Below are 16,755 nucleotides of genomic sequence, written 5' to 3' on the forward strand. Positions count from 1 at the left end.
TGATGGTCAACTTATAGAGTGTTGCCAAACTGTTTTCAAAGGTGCTTGTATAAAGTTACTTTCCCATCAGCAACAGATTAAGAATTGCTTGGTCCATTTTTTCCAGCATTCAGTGTTTTCAGAGTTGGTTGTTTTTTTTTTGTTTGTTTTGTTTTTTTTTTGCTATCATCTCTTTGTTGTCTGTATGCATTTCCATGATCACGAATGAGGTTTGAGTCTTTTATGATTTGGGACCAAATAGTTTTTCTCTTGAACGAAATGCCTTTTCATGTGTTTTGCCCACTTTACTTTTTCATTACTATCATCATATTCATCCTGAATTTAATTCTAGTGTACTTGAAGGTATATTGACTTGAGAGTAGGAAGTCTGGGTCATGGTTAACATCTGACAATTACTTGCCAAGTTTTCTTGAGCAAGTCATTTTCTCCCTCTGAATCTCTGTGTTCGTCAGAAAAGTGGAAAAAATAATACTCATTCTGCCTATTTCACCATCTTGGGGTGATAATTGAATTAGATTAGGTATGTCAAAAGCTTCATAAACTATAAGTTGTTATACAAGTGTTGAGTATTGTCGTATTGCATAGCAGTCATTAAATCCATGGGATTTGGGAGGAATGCATGTGTGCAGTGAAGTAAGAATGCCACTTGATAGAAACATTCGCAGATTCAATTATGTTTTATCTCAAGCTAATCTGTCCAAATAGTTCTTTAACCTACATTAACCTTAGATGCCATTTTGACTGAAGCTTTAAAAAATATTTTAGTTATAAACAAGTCTCTTTGTACACAGAATTCCATCTTTTTGTCATGTTGGCAGTCTCAATTAAATACCTGACAGCTTTTAATTCTGTCTTTTTTTAAATTAAATAAGACACTGGTCCATAGTGAAGCTGAAGATGGAACAGGAAATACTTTTGCTAACACAGAAACTCATATATGTGTGGGTATATGCGTGCATGTATGTATGTGTGTGTGTAGAGTGGTCATCACTTTTTTGAGAACTTTTCTTTCCTTCTAATTCACCATTGTCTTTTTCCATTGCTTTTATATTTACTTAATCGAATTTTAAGAATATGGATTAAATTATAACTGAAAGTAGGCTAAATAATGGCTTCTAATAATAGCACACCCTAATCCCTGGAACCTATAAATGTAACCTTAAACAGAAAAAGGATCTTTGCAGATCTAAGTAAACTAAGGGGTTTGACATGGGGAAATTATCCTGGATTATCCAGGAGGATCCCAAATGCAAGCATAAGTGTCCTTATAGAAGAGAGACAGAGGTAGATTTGACAAGCAGAAGGGAAGATCACGTGATCATGGAGGCAGAGAGTGAAGTGGTGTGGCCACCAGCCAAGGAACACTGGCTGCCACCAGCAGCTGAGAGCAGCCAGGAATGAAGTCTCCCTAGAACCTCCAGAGGGAATGGCTCTGCTGACACCTGGCTTTGGCCCAGTGAAACTTGTTTTGGATTTCTGACTTCTAGAACTTTGAGAGAATAAATTTCTGCTGTTCGCAGCCACCAAGTTTGCGGCCAGTTGCTTCCAAAGCATTAGGAAACCAACACTAACCCTTCATATGTGTCAGGCAGAAGGGCATTCAGTTATAAGAACTAGTTACACGTCAGTGATTCCTAACTTCTTCTTCAAGATTTAATAACAATGTTTTCATTGAGCCCTGTAAGGTGCCTGAATGGCAGTAGGTGCAGCAAGGAACATAAAGCAATAAGAGACATTCTTATTTAGAATGTCATCTAGTTGAAGACTCTAGATGAAGATTTTTCACCTAGTTGAAGAGTTATCTAGTCGAAGAATCAAAATGAATAGATGCAAAAACATTTAGCATACAATTCAAGACAGTGCCTAAATCAAGGGATAAATTCCTCTGGTGATGTGAACAAAATGAGCAAAGATAAAGGCCAGGATGCACAAAGTGAATAATAGGCAGGGAGTCTGTCAAACCCTTGGGATGGAAAGCTCATAATAGGAATAAATTTCGCTGCTAGGAGGACTCCCTTGCAAAGGGAAAATTAGCAGCAGGATGTCATCTTAATATTAGAGGAAGCAAGGAGCCATTAGTTATTTGGGGCAGAAGAATCGAATGATGGAAACCGTGTCTAAGGAAGACTCATTTGTTTCTGATGGAGCAGGTGGTACACTCTGGCTTGCTTGTCAGTCTCTTTTCTCCTAATAGGCAGTATGACATTATATCTTAGAATAATTTTTTTCTGGAAAATATTTGGGACAGCTATGATGCTCCTTAGGATAAATAGAAAACACTCTGGGATGTCAGAAACAAGAAATATAAATCCTTCTCTCAGTATTCCCAATCAGATGTTATTGATATTACTCCATATCTCACCAACTAAAACACCAAGAACATTCTTCTTTAATATCCAAATTGCAATAGATCCCTCTTCATGGGCTGCAGGAAGCCCATTTTTCTTCTGAATTTACTTTTCGGGTGGTTTCTGAACGTCCTGGAGGAAGTGTGCCAACTGTTGAATCTTGGCTCTCTGGTGCTCCTCAAAACTTCTAGTCCAGGGTGTGACTTCTGCAGACTGCTCTGGCTCCACTGTGCCCGTTGCTCTGAGCAAGGACTCCAGTTGCTCTCTCCATCCTCATGGCCAAGCAAAGTCTGGGCTGTGGTGGGGATAAACCGACATTTAGAACAAAGAGTAACAGGCACTGCTGCTACATGGGTACTGCTAAGGGCCAGGTACCCAGAGGAACCTCAGAGCATGGGGTATTAAAGGAAACTTCTATCAGACTTCAACATGGAGGGGCCAGACCAACCCCAACCGAAGAGCATGCCTAGATATCTTCCCACCTGGGAGTCCAGCCTCAGGAAGAGAAGTTCCTTCCCTCCTCCATCCTGGGCCAGCTCATGCCCACGTCATGATGACTGTCAGTGGGAATAGCCATTTTCTTCATTAAAGCTTAGTGCACACACCGCTAGGCTTCTTCCATGGACCAGACAAGACACTTGACTGGTTAGTTACATACCAGAACATCAGTGGTCAAGCCTGGAGAGCCCTGGTCTGTGCCGTCCACTCCTATCATGGTCCTCCTCAGCTTTCAGCTTAAGGTGAAAGGAAGATCAGGCTGCCTCTCCCGCCCTCTAGGGCTCAGGCTCACAGCCTCTTGTGGGTACGTATTTGGGCTTGACGACACAAAAGGAACTTCAAGAAACAGAAAGAATTTTTGAGGACAATCCAATCTCAACCCCAAATCTCCTAATGCTTTACTTTAACTCAGCAAAGGCTCAGGAAATGCGCACTTATTTTTTATTACAATACAGAACATTCAACATCTCAAGTTGCAATATCCTTAGTTTAACAATGTGCTAAGTTACTTCAGTCAGGCCCAACTCTTTGTGACCCCATGGACCATAGCCCGCCAGGCTCCTCTGTCCATGGGATTCTCTAGGCAAGAGTACTGGAGTGGGTTGCTATTTCCTACTCCAGGGGATCTTCCTGATTCAGGGATCTAATCCAGGCCTCTTACATCTCCTACATTGGCAGGCAAGTTCTTTATCACTAGCACCACCTGGAAAGTTTAACAATAATTCCGCATTTCCCCCATAACAACGTGTGGTAATGTTTTTATGTGTCAGCTTGATTGGGCTAAGAATGCCCAAATAGCTGTCAACCATGATTTCTGGGTGTGTCCTGTGAGGGTGTCTGTTAGCATTTGGATCAGTAGTCTGAGCAAAGATCACCCTCATCAATGTGGGTGGGCATCAAGCAATCTGTTGAGGACCTGAACAGAACAAAAAGTCTGAGGAAGGGTGAATTTTCTGTCTCGTTGCCTTCTTCTCCTGCCCTCGGATCTGGGACGTCAGTGCTCCTGGTTCTTAGCCTTTAGACTCAGACCAGGAAATTCACCATCGGTGTCTGGATTCTCAAGCTTTTGGATTTAGACTGAATTATACCTCTGGTTTTCCAGCTTGCAGATGGCAGAGAGATTGTGTGACTTCTTGTCTTCCATAAAACTGTGAGCCAATTCTGATAATAAATCTGCTATCGAGATCTATCCTATTTGTTCCATTTCTCTGGAGAACCCTGACTAATACACTCCACATTTATAAATAAATAAATAAATGGCCCATTCTACTAATTATTTTCAATGAACAGAAATGTGGTACAGAAAAATTGCTAGCAGGTTTAATTGGTGTTCAACTCCAGCTTTCAAGAGTAAATTAAAAACCTATCACCACCATATTCCATTACATATTTATTGAACTGTAAATGTGATTCAACAGCTATTCGTTTATTCATTCATTCAACAAATACTTTTTAAGTGCCTACTATGTGCCCAGTGCTGTTCTAGACACTGGAATACAGCAGTGAACAAAGAAAAATCCCTGCCCTCAGGGTGTCTGGTATTTCATTCTGAGGGAAAGTGGTGGATAAACAAATAAAACTGGAATATATTAGCTGATATTGTTTGCTGAAAAGGGATAAAAAGTTAGGGGTAAAAAAAAAAAAAGTTAGGGTAAAGGGATATAGAGTGACTGGGTGAGGCCATTTTCAGAAGGGTTAAAAGGCACAATTTTTCTGACCAGGATATATTGGACTGATATACTTGATATATCAAATATTTGACATATTTAATATATACCCATCATTCTGTATTCTTTTATTGCCTTTAGTCTTAGCACCTCAGAGTTTTTGCAAAGTGAATGGATGACATTTGTACTGACTACATTTCCCAGCTTTTCTTGCAGCCCTGTGTGCCGTGGGCTAATGGAGGAGGGCTTCCCAGGCGGCCCAATGAGTAAAGAATCTCCCTGCAATGCAAGAGAAGCAGGTACAATTCCTGAGTCGGGAAGATCCCCTGGAGAAGGAAATGGTAACCCACTCCAATATTCTTGCCTGGAGAATCCCATGGACAGAGGAGCCTGGGGTGGGCTTCAGTTTATGGGGTCGCGAAGAGTTGGACAGGACTGAAGTGACTGAGCATGCGTGTATGCATGCGCATACAGTAGGTACTTACTAAGAATGTTGGAGGAACAGCAAAGAGGTTTGTGAGGTTGTGGTGGAGTTGGAGGAGACAAAATCAGACTTGTATCAGAGGACAGCTCATCTTATGTCTTGGAAGCCTCATTAGCGGTTGGGGTTTTATTCTTGTGAGCTGTGGACATACTGTTGGAGCAAAGGAATGACATGTGATTTCTGTTTTAAAAAGATCATCCTGGCTGTTGTGCTGAGAATAGAGCAGAAAGGCAAGGGTGGGAGCCCAAAGAGACTGCTGTAGAGGTTATCACAGTAATCCAGGCAAGATAGTACAGTAGCTTGGACTAGGGTGCTAGCGGTGGGTGCACTTACAGAGCATTTCTAAGTAGAGATGCTCGGTGTGCTGATGGATTGTAAATGAAAGAAGTAAGGATGATGATCATAGAGGGAAAAGGGATTGACATGAGAATTAGAAAACCACATGAGGAGGTCTAGGGGTGGAGCAGGCAGTGGGACTTATATTTTTTTTGATCAGGAGCTTCATATGACCACTTTTTTTGGACAATTATAATTAATTTTATCTCAGTCTCCACCAATCGAGTGTCCCTTGTGGCTCAGCTGGTAAAGAATCTGCCTGCAATGTGGGACATCTAGGTTTGATCCCTGTGTTGGGAAGATCCCCTGGAGAAGGGAAAGGCTACCCACTCCAGTATTCTGGCCTGGAGAATTCCATGGACTGTATAGTCCAGGGGTGGCAAAGAGTAGGACATGACTGAGCGACTTTCACTTCACTTCACTTCCACCAATCAGACATTACACAGGGAGTTCTGTGCATGCTCTCTCTGTCTGTCTGTCTGTCTGTCTCCTCGTTTGACCTCTACCATGCCTTCCTGTCCTTAGCCTAAGCATTGCTTAACCCATTCATCTCTCTGGGGAGATGTTCAGTGCCAGCAGAAGACAGTGATCTCTGAGTGACATAACTTAATTATCTTCTCTCTCAAAAGCACTTAGGGAAAGAGAAAATGAGAGCAGGGATATGGAACCAATGTTGAAGATACGCACTGTAATTGGAGAAACGATGGGAGGCTGAAATACCGATGAAGGTCAGGAGGGAAGAGAAATCCCAAGCCTGAGACTGTGAGAACAAGTGAGAGCTGAGCAGTGGGAGACAGAGGGCAGGCGTCAGTGGTCTCCATGACCACAAGGTGAACCAGAGGTGAGGGCAGAAGTGACAGGGATGAGCAAACGGGAGGATTGACCTCGTTTCTCCTTCATTTGTAACTGGTGCAGTCTCTAGGTGCCCTGTAAATTGATGGGATTAAGTAAACATGAGGAAGAGGCCCCAAGACAATTGTCGTACATTTTAAGATTTGATTATAAATTAGATTTGAGCTCAGTTGTTCTTATAAGAAAGCAAGGCAAGAGTTACCCTAACCGTCTGTCCGAGGTGTACAAATGACTTAATATGGGAAGTTCTTCTTCACTTCCAGGGGGAAATTACCCATGGCAGTGTCAAGCCATCTAGGGACACCCAAAGACAAACTCCAGGGATGGCTTTATTTTTTTTTTTCCATTTGCTAAGTGGATGTTTCCAGAATGGGCAGTCATAGGACAGAATAGGACAGCCTGGTAGCCACTTCGGAAACTGCAAAATATCCAGCAACTATACTAGGCATTATGAATCCAACATGGAGGGAAATATGTTTTAAACCAGTGAATGACAGGTTGAAAGTAAGAGGTACCTTCTCAATCTCTCACTATGGTTTATAGCTAACAGTCAAATTTAACATGAAAAGCAACATGACTAGAATCTCAGCATTGCTTCTATATGTTTCTATTTGGCCAGGCTTTTAAAAAATTAATCAGTTAATGGCTGTGCTGGGTCTTTGTTGCTGCATGTGGACTTTCTCTAGTTGTGGAGAGCAAGGGCTGCTCTCCGCTGCGGCGCACGGGTTTCTCGTTGCAGCGGCTTCTCTTCTTGCACAGCATGGGCTCCAGGGCGCTCGAGCTTCAGTAGTCGTGGCCTGTGGGCTTGGTTGTTCCACGGCATGTGGACTCTTCCCAGACCAGGGATTGAACCTGTGTTCCCTGCGTTGACAGGTGGAGTCTTGTCCACTGTGCCACAAGGCAAGTCCCTGACCAGGCTTTTTAACATGCCTTTATTCCTTGAAATATTCGGTATTGGGATAATTTGAGTAATGATTATTGTGAATAATCATGACTGCTCCCACATCTCTAAAGACTTAGTTATTCCTTAAAGACCCTCAGAAACCTTAAAACTTTTAAGTTTTTTGCATACCTACAGAATATGTCATCACCTTTGAAAGTAAATTTATTAGGTTTCTGAAAAAGGACAAAGTAAAAACAAACTTATAGCTACTTTTATGTACATAAAATCATGAAAACAAATAAAATCAAATACTCATACTGAGATCTTTAGTTCATTTTTTACTTAAGAACTGTTGATGATGAGGCCCTTACTAAACTTTAGACTCAGGTAGATGAAAAGCATTGTTATTAAAAATGCAATTGGCTACAGATTAGTGACAGCCAAGAGGTGATGTCACTTAACTTGAACAATATTCATTTGTGGGGAGAGGCATGTAAATATTTTCAGAGGATGAAAACTTACAGGTGATTTATGAAAAAATGAAAAGATGCTACCTCAAATATTTTAGGGTGGTTACTATCATAAAAAGAAAAATATGAAGTATTGGAGAAATTGGAACTCATGCTCTGTTGGTGGTAATATAAAATGGTGCAGCCACCATGGAAATGGTGTGACAGTTTCTCAAAAAAGATTAAAGGGCTTCCCTGGTGGCTCAGTGGTAAAGAATCCACCTGCCAGTGCAGGAGGCAAGGGTTCAATCCCTGGTCTGGGATGATCCCACATGACTTGGAAACTAAGCTTGTGCTGCGGAGCCCAGGAGCCACAGTTGCTGAGCTTGTGTGAGCCCTAGAGCCCATTCTCTGCAACAAGAGAAGCCACCGCGATGACAAGCCTGCGCTCCGCAACTAGAGAGTAGCCCCCACTCACCACAGACCCAGCACAGCCACAAAATAAATAAGTTTAAAAAATAGTGTTACCACAGGATCCAGCAATTCCACTTTGGAGTATATACCCAAAATAATGGAAAATAGGGACTCAGAAACTATGCATCCATGTTCTCAGCAGCATTATTCATAATAGCCAAGTGGTAGGTAGAAGCAAGCCAATTGTACACTGACAGGTAAGTAGATAAATAAAATGTGAGATATACAGACAATGGGCTTAAAAAGGAAGGAAATTCTGACACACGCTAAAACATGGATGAACCTGGAGGACGTGATGCTGAGTGAAATAAGCCAATCACAGAAGGACAAATGCTGCAAGATTCCACTTATATGAGGTAACGAGTGTAGTCCAATTCACGGAGATGGAAAGCAGAGCGTGGTTGCCAGAGCCTGGAGAGGGGATGGGGAAGAAGGGTTTGTAATTTAATGCTCTCAGAGTTTGCAAGATGAGAGGAGTTCTAGAGATGGATGGTTGCACACCAGTGTGATTGGGCTTGTTGCCACTGAACTATACACTTCAAAATGGTTAAGGTGGCACATTTTATGTCATGGGTATTTTACCACAATTAAAAATATTTTTTAAATAAAAAAACCTCCAAAAACAAGAAGAAAGTTTAAAACTGTGTTGTAAAATCAGCAATCATGTATTTTTTCTTCAGTTTGAGGCATCTCCTTCTGTGTTTTGCTCGGAGAGTAATTCCCTGATGTGATGCTTACACATTCCCCACTGTCCAAACCTTGTTCGCCCTGCCTGCTGCTACATTCCAAGAGTTCCTGTCCTAATTAACATTTCAGTCTAATAAGATTTTCTGGCTCTTAAAGTGTGATCTATCAATTGTTGACATATCTTGGGATATGGCCAGGCATAACCCAGCTGACTACAGCTGCCCGTGGGACGGGCAGGCTGGGAAGGGCCGGGCAAACAAGCACCAGGGAACAGGTGCCAAGAAAAAAATGCAGTCGGCAGGGTAGGTAGCAGGGCAGGAATGAGTACAGGGATGGTCCATCGGCACAAGGTTGCAGTAAGTCCCAGCGGAGTTCTGGCAGGTGGTGACCTTCTGGGCTATAGCAAGAACTTAGGTCGGCTGAAGATATTGGGGAAGGTTGTCAGAAGCTCATGGTTAGGACTGTTCCAAGAAAGGAGGTTGACAAAAGCATGGCAGAGCCTTGAGCCTCAAAAGACTAGAGAATACTAGCAGGTTGAAAAGGCAAGATTCTCAACATTCGTATTCCTAGTTACCAGATATTGAACAGCGGATGGTTCAGGAAGGGTGACTGAGCCTAACGCCTAGAATGTGGAGCTAAACTTTAGGTATCCCAGGCCCCTTATATGAAGTCGGGATTGGCCAGACACTGAGCAGGGCATAATTTAAGGACCTGAGCACCATGGGACAGCCAACTAGTCGACCATAACTTGTGGTTAAAATAAAGTTGAATTACCCATTCTAAAGACATGGAGCTTTGGGAGTTGTTAGCATTCTAGGCATCTTCTAACATAAGGAGACTATTGGTGAAGAATCTAGCTTTCTGAAGATCACAAGGCATGGCAGAATTTATACATCCAGGATGCAACAAACATTTTGAGGTAGAAGCAGTCTAAGCTTTGTGTCTTGGCTGGAAGGAAAAGTCTTGGCAAAACATGCATTCTCTAATATTCCTCTGGTGAAATTGGTGAATGCCGTGTGCTCTTCCCTGACCTCATATAGACAAGGATCCTGAGCGGAGGGTAACTTCTGAACCTAGCAAGCAGACTCACAGCCAGAAACAATTCTGTATATTATATATATATATATATATATATATATATATATATAATATACAATTTTATAAACACACACAGGGGATGACAGAGAATGAGATGGTTAGATGGTGTCACCGACCTGATGGACATGAGTTTGAGCAAGCTCCAGGAGTTGGCGATAGATAGGGAGGCCTGGCATGCTGCAGTCCACGGGGTCGCAAAGAATCGGACTCGACCGAGGGACTGAACTGAACTGAATTGATAAACACACACAATCCATTTCGAGTTCAGATGGGAATGTACACGAAACCTTGGGCCTCACAGAAGAGAGAAAGCTGCTATAAACCAGTGAAGAAATCCTCCTGTTGTCCTTCCAGAGCCTGAGTTAAGTACCTGCATGGACGGTGTAGTCAGAGTCGCTGAATGGGGCGGCGCTGACATTCTGTTGAGGAGGCAACTGAGTCTGGGAGCTTAACTTATTTTCTCAAGCTGTCTTGTTCAGGTAACAGCAGCCCTGAAGTATTGTAGAATCTAACAGCGAAGAGGGTGAAGGAGAGTTAGTTAGAAGGTGAAGGAGAGCTCCAGATGGATAGCTCATCACTGTCATGAGAAGTCCTCCTCGTCAACGTCTGCTCTAGGAAATCTCTGGTCTGGAAATACAGTTAAGGGGTCCCCCAGCTTAATCAGTTTAGACCTTGAGGCACAGTGACTGCCTTTATTCTTTAAAAAAAAATCAGATAGGCAATTCCCTGGTGGTCCAGTGGTTAGGACTTGGCAATTTCACTGCTAAGGACATGAGTTCAATCTCTGGTCGGGGAACTAAGATCTCACAAGTGGCACACTGTGGGAAAAAAAACAAGTAAAATTACAGTTTGCAGAGTGACAGAGTCTTGTGATCTTTGCTGAGAAGTAGGAGGAAGAATCGACCCTCCAGGGAACCCCCTCTCTTCAGCATCACAGTTACCCACCCTATCCTCCAGCATCCTGACCTCAGTGGCTTGGCAGGGCGTCAGGCCAGACCTCACTTCATTCTTCCTTTCTCAGAGTGGGGACAATGCCAAGTGCCAGGACCAGCCATGGAAGAAGAAAGGGGGTATTCTTAATAAACTCTGAACTCAGAAGTGCTCCAACTCATAGTATGCTGTGATTGACCAAAAATATACTGGTATTCATTTTTTGTTGCTGCTTTAATATCACAAATTTAGTGGCTTAAAATACACACATCTATTCTCTTAGAGTTCTGGAGGTCTGAAGTCTGAAATGGATCTCATTGGGATAAAATCAAGGTGCTGGAAGGATTGTTTTCCTTTCTGGAGCATCTAGGAGAGAATCTATTTCCTTGTTCTTTCCAGCTTCTAGAGGCTGTCTGTATCCCTCGGCTTATACACCTTTCAACCTTGTAAGCCAACAGTGGCTGGCGGGGCCGGGGTCGGGGGGCGGCTTTCTTGCTAGTTGTTTACTTTATCCATTAGAGCATGTTAATCAAAGTTGTTTTAAATTTTCAGCCTGGGAATTCCAACGTCTCAGCCATGTCTGGGTCTAACGATTTCTGTCTCTTCAAATTGTGTCTTTTGTCTTTCAGTACGCCTTGTCATTTTTTCTTAATAACTGGACATGATGTACCAGGTAAAAGGAGCTGCTGTGAACAGTATGTAGTGGTGAGATGTTGGGAGAGGTCCCACGATTAGGTCTCAGTCTTTTAGTAAGCCTGTGACTCTGGGCTGGCAACTCCTAAGTGTTTCTCAGGTTTTCACTCCTGTTTAGGTGGGACAAGTTGGATAAGTGGACTGGAGTTGTATATTTCCTTTCCGTCCGTCAGTTAGAGAATACCTAGCAGGTTAGGCTCAGTTAAAGAGTTTCTCCAGAGGGCAGGGCTTGCTGAGAAAGAATGTTCTGGCATATTTTAAAGTGGTTCAATTTCCCCTCCCCTTCTCATGCTGGAAGTATGAAACCAGTTTGTCCCTCCAATATTTACTGTGGGAGCCTGGTTAAGCTCCTGGAGAGACCTTATCTCACAATATTGTGTGGACTCCCTCTGAGGGGTCCCCCTGGAGTATTTAACTCAGCACTGTCTGCACTGAGCCTCCAGCAACTCATCAGCAATGGTTCATGGTAACCCTGGCATTGGTTCCCGTGGTAACTTCCCCTCTTAGGTTTCTGTTAGAGGGGCAGAAACGCCATGCATTTGCCTGTCTGTCTGCCTGTCTAGTCTCGTGGGCAGTGGCTTGCCCTGGGTCTTCCTTACTGTTATGCATCCTGGAAGAGTTGTTGATTTTTCAGTCTGTTTACCTTTTTACTTGTTGTTCAGATGGAGAGACAACCTCCAAGCTCCTTATAGCAGGACCAGAAACCAGAGACGTGGAGTCTTTCTGTTTGACATCCCACTTAGACTCCCCCACCTCCGCTTTTAAGGACCCTTGTCATTACACTGGTCTCAGCCAGACAGTCTAGCATATTCTTCCTATTACAAGATCAGCTGATTCACAATCTTAATTTCATCTGCAGTTTTTTTGAAAGTCCTTTTAATTAATTTATTTATTTTTAATTGAAGGATGATTGCTCTACAGTATTGCGTTGGTTTCAACCAAGCATCAATATGAATCAGCCATAGGTTTACCCATGTTGGCTCCCACTTGAACATCCCTCACTCTTCCTCCCCATCCCACCCCTCTAGGTTGTTATCGAGCCTTGATGTGAGTTCCCTGAGTCAGAGAGCAAATTCCCATTGGCTATCTATTTTACATATGGTAATGTATGTTTCCCTGTTAATCTCTCCACACCTCCCAACCTCTCCTTCTTCCTTCCCCAGCTGTGTCCATAAGTCTGTTTTCAATATCTGTGTCTCCACGGCTGCTCTGCAGGTAGGCTCATCAGTACCATCTTTCTAGAGTCTGTCTATATGCGTTAGTATACCATCATTGTTTTTGTTTCTCTTTCTGACTAACTTCACTCTGCGTAATAGGCTCCAGGTTCACCTCCCTCATTATGGCTGACTCATGCGCTCCTTCTTACGCTGAGTAGTATTGCATTGTATATATGTGCCACAGCTGCTTTATCCATTCATCTATCAGTGGATGCCTAGGTTGTTTCCATGTTCTAACTATCGTACACAGAGCTGCAATGAACATTGGGTTACAAGTGTCTTTTTCAATTTTGGTTTCCTCAGGGTATATGCCTGGAGAAGGCAATGGTACCCCACTCCAGTACTCTTGCCTGGAAAATTCCATGGACAGAGGAGCCTGGTAGGCTGCAGTCCATGGGGTCGCTAGGAGTTGGACATGTCTGAGCCACTTTCCTTTCACTTTTCACTTTCATGCATTGGAGAAGGAAATGGCAACCCACTCCAGGGTTCTTGCCTGGAGAATCCCAGGGACGGGGGAGCCTGGTGGGCTGCCGTCTATGGGATCGCACAGAGTCGGACAAAACTGACGCAACTTAGCTGTAGCAGCAGCAGCAGCAGCAGCAGGAGATATGCCTAGTAGTGGCATTGCGGGGTCACATGGTGGTTTTATTCCTAGTGTTTTAAAGAATTCTCCACAGTGGATGTATCAATTTGCGCATCTGCAGTTTTAATCTCCCCTTGCCACATAATATAACATAGTCTCAAGCGCCAGGGACAGGACCAGGACATGCACATTTTTGAGGGGCCATTACTCTGATCAATGCAAGATCCTTCCTCAGAACTTTTCTGGGGAGGGAGGAGGCAGAAAATACTGAGAATCATGACGAGAGGAACGAGGGTGCTTTGTCCTCAAAGCACCAGGACAGTGATACCCATTTCCTAAACCCCAAGATGGCTCTTCCATATACCTTAGAGACCTGCTATCCTCTGTCCTTCTGTCTCTGAGTTTATTTTAGGAGAATTTTTAAAATTTCATCTGTTTGGGGAGGAATGGCTTTCTCATTCTGTACAGATACTATGTGTTTCAGAAAGGGAAGCTGAGGCTCTCCTCCCCAGGGCCAGGGCTCCCAAGTCTCAGGCCATGAATGAGAGTAATTATAGTAATGAGTCCTGAGTATCAGTTTAAGGGGTGAGGGATAGTGTGGGGAGGGGAGAGGGAGGGAGGGAGGAAAGGGAAAATTAAGACGAAAGTTAAAAAGACTGGGATAGAAAAGATCAGGGTGCCTCACATGTTCTAAGGATGAAAATTATTTCAGTCACGCCTAGACAGAGGCCCTGGCTTGCCATGTGAGTGCATTTCACAGCGCAGCAGTCTGAGCCTTGGGGCTCCCAGGCAGCTCCAGATGTTTGCAGGGAGAGATTCCCCCAGTCCCTACTGTGAAAAGTGCAGAAGCTTCAAAGGGATATCAGGAGAAACCCAGGAACGAAAAGGATGGGAGTGTGGAGAAAGGAGATCAGAAGAGAAGAGGTAGAGATGGCAGTTCAAAGGGAAAGAGAGAAAGTTGAAATAAGATTTAGAACGTTCATCTTGTTGGATTAGGAACCAAAAGAGTAGACTCAGGTAAGAAATCAACTGGAAAGATATGCATGGATTCAAATGCTTTCCTGGGTGAAAGGGAAAACCCCCAAACCAAAACCAAACCCAGTCCCCACTGTGCTCAGTGTCCTGTCTTCTTGCAGCTGCTAAGCCCAACCTCCAGCAGCCCTCTCTGCATGGCAGGCGCACGTGGCCAGCGCTGGTACTCGCGGCTGAATGTCTGGGCTTGCTGGTGTCTCGGCGCTGTGACCTCCAGCTGTCCCTGTAGCTGGAAATCCTAGCAAGAGAAAGTGAAAATGACAGGGGACCTGGTCTGAGTGATGGGCAAGGAGGTGGAATGAAAGCGCTGCTCCAGTCAGCACGCAGCCCCCAAGGGCGTTTTCGGTTCAATGTTTGCTAAGGACCCGATGCCCTTGTCTCATCACAGACTCAGGGGAATTGAGCACTACTGAGCCCTATTAAATGCCCTATTCAATTTGCTTTTGTTTGTTCAGTTGCTAAATCATGTCTGACTTTTTGTGACCCCATGAACTGCAGCATGCCTGCTTCCCTGTCCTTCACTATCTCCCAGAATTTGCTCAAACTCAGGTCCATTGAGTCAGTGATACCATCCAACCATCTCATCCTGTCGCCCTCTTCTCTCCTCCTCCTCTTCCTATTGAGCACTGTCAGATGCAGACCAGGTACCTTGAGGACTTCACTGATAGCTCAGCTGATGAATCCACGGGCAATGCGGGAGACCCGGGTTTGATTCCTGGGTTGAGAAGATCTCCTGGAAGAGGGCATGGCTACCCATTCCAGTATTCTTGCCTGGAGAACCCCTATGGACAGAGGAGCCTGGCAGGCTGCAGTCCTCGGGGTCATAAAGAGTTGGACATGGCTGAGCGACTAAGCACACACACACACAGGTACCATGAATCCTATTACACAGAGAGGAAACTGGGTCTCAGAGAGGTTTAAGAAATCATGCAAGAGCAGTTAAGTGGGAGGGCTTGACTCCAGCCACTCTCTGACCTCTGCACAGGGCTCTTTTCAACACAACTGCCCTTCAAGGACACACCTTTGAAGGAGGCTGCCCCTGCCTATCATAGCTGGAAACCGTGTGGGCCATTGCAGCCTCAGATCTGTGTGTCCTCTGCCCCGCCAGGTCCCTACTCTGAAGTTTGGACCAGTGGATCTTTGGGGGTGGGTGGGAAGGTTACTTTCTGGGGGGAGTGGGAAGCCCTACAGCATGCCTTCTTCCCCCATCAGGGTTCTTGGGCAGGTGCAGTGGACGGACGAAGGCAGCCTTCTCTTCCCACATTTAGAATGGAGTTTCGGGTCTCCTAAAAATCAAATGCTTAAAAAGAAAGAAAATACGCTTGTCAGTTCATTCTTACACAAACGTTTACAAACAGCTGGTTAAGGACAATATTTGCATCCGTTGTATGCTCATCTGATGTAGAGACAAAGTCGGTCTGCCGGCTGCTGTTGTCCTTCCTGGTTATCTTTTCCACTTCTCTTTCTCTTTATGTCTTCAAGCACCAAGTCCTGTCAGCAAGTTCAGGACAATCCTAACTGGGAGGGGCAGGGCACCTGGCGTGAAAACTCTGGAAAAGACAGCCACTTACACGAAAGGTCTGGGGAGCTGAAATGGGGACTCTGGAGTCCCGCCCACCTACCCCTTTAGGGAAAGAATGTCTGGAGATGTGGGGTCTGCAAAGAGGCATGCAGACCTCCGGAGGGGTCCAGCTGACATGAGGACTGCCGCGAACTCTCTCACCTGCCATCTCCCTCCCCGGGGCAGGCTGGCCCCTAGGCAAGAGAGGTGTCATGCCCACTTGAGGAAACCTTGTTGTCAGTCCCTCAGTCACGTCCAACTCTTTGCGACCCCATGGACTGCACCACGCCCAGGCTTCCCTGTCCTTCACCATCTCCCAGAGCTTGCTCAAACTCATGTCTATTGAGTTGGTGATGCCATTCAACCATCTCATCCTCTGTTGCCCCTTTTCCTCCTGCCCTCAATTTTTCCCAGCATCAGAGTCTTTTCCAATGAGTCAGTTCTTCACATCAGCTGACCAAAGTACTGGAGCTTCAGTTTCAACATCGGTCCTTCCATTGAATATTCAGGGTTGATTTCCTTTAGGTTTGACTGATTTGACCTCCTTGCTGTCCAAGGGACTCTCAAGAGTCTTATCCAGCATCACAGTTTGAAAGCATCAATTCTTCAATGCTCAGCCTTCTTTATGGTTCAACTCTCACATCTGTACATGACTACTGGAAAAATCATAGCTTTGATGAGACAGACCTTTGTTGGCAAAGTGATGTCTCTGCTTTTTAATGCTCTGTCTAGGTTTGTCATAACTTTTCTTCCAAGGAGCAAGTGACTTTTAATTTCATGGCTACAGTCACCATCTGCAGTGATTTTGGAGACCAAGAAAATAAAGTCTGTCACTTTAGATTAAGTAAAATTAAGCAGAAGTCTTTCCTTCAGGATTTGACGAGCTTAATAAACTAATAGTTTTTATGAGTCTTCCAAAGAGGACTATGGTAGGAAGTCAGGAGTGGGATCCAGATTTGGTGG

The 16,755-nt window shown here is 44.2% G+C and overlaps 1 long non-coding RNA gene across 2 annotated transcripts in view; it reads right to left on the minus strand.

Annotated features, from left to right (window-relative positions):
- The window catches only part of LOC106502469, a 78,163-nt gene continuing 63,777 nt past the window's right edge, over positions 2,370-16,755 (minus strand). The window contains exons 2-4 of one of the 2 annotated variants that reach the window (XR_001918523.1): positions 4,999-5,147; positions 3,007-3,182; positions 2,370-2,643 (exon numbers count right to left, since the gene is read on the minus strand). This is a non-coding gene — a long non-coding RNA (uncharacterized LOC106502469). Of the gene's footprint in view, positions 2,644-3,006; positions 3,183-4,998; positions 5,339-16,755 lie in introns of those variants that run through there. The other variant, XR_001296075.2, reaches the window with a different exon arrangement.

Source organism: Capra hircus, chromosome 9 (assembly GCF_001704415.2).
Source record: "Capra hircus breed San Clemente chromosome 9, ASM170441v1, whole genome shotgun sequence".
NCBI classification, from domain to species: Eukaryota; Metazoa; Chordata; class Mammalia; order Artiodactyla; family Bovidae; genus Capra; species Capra hircus.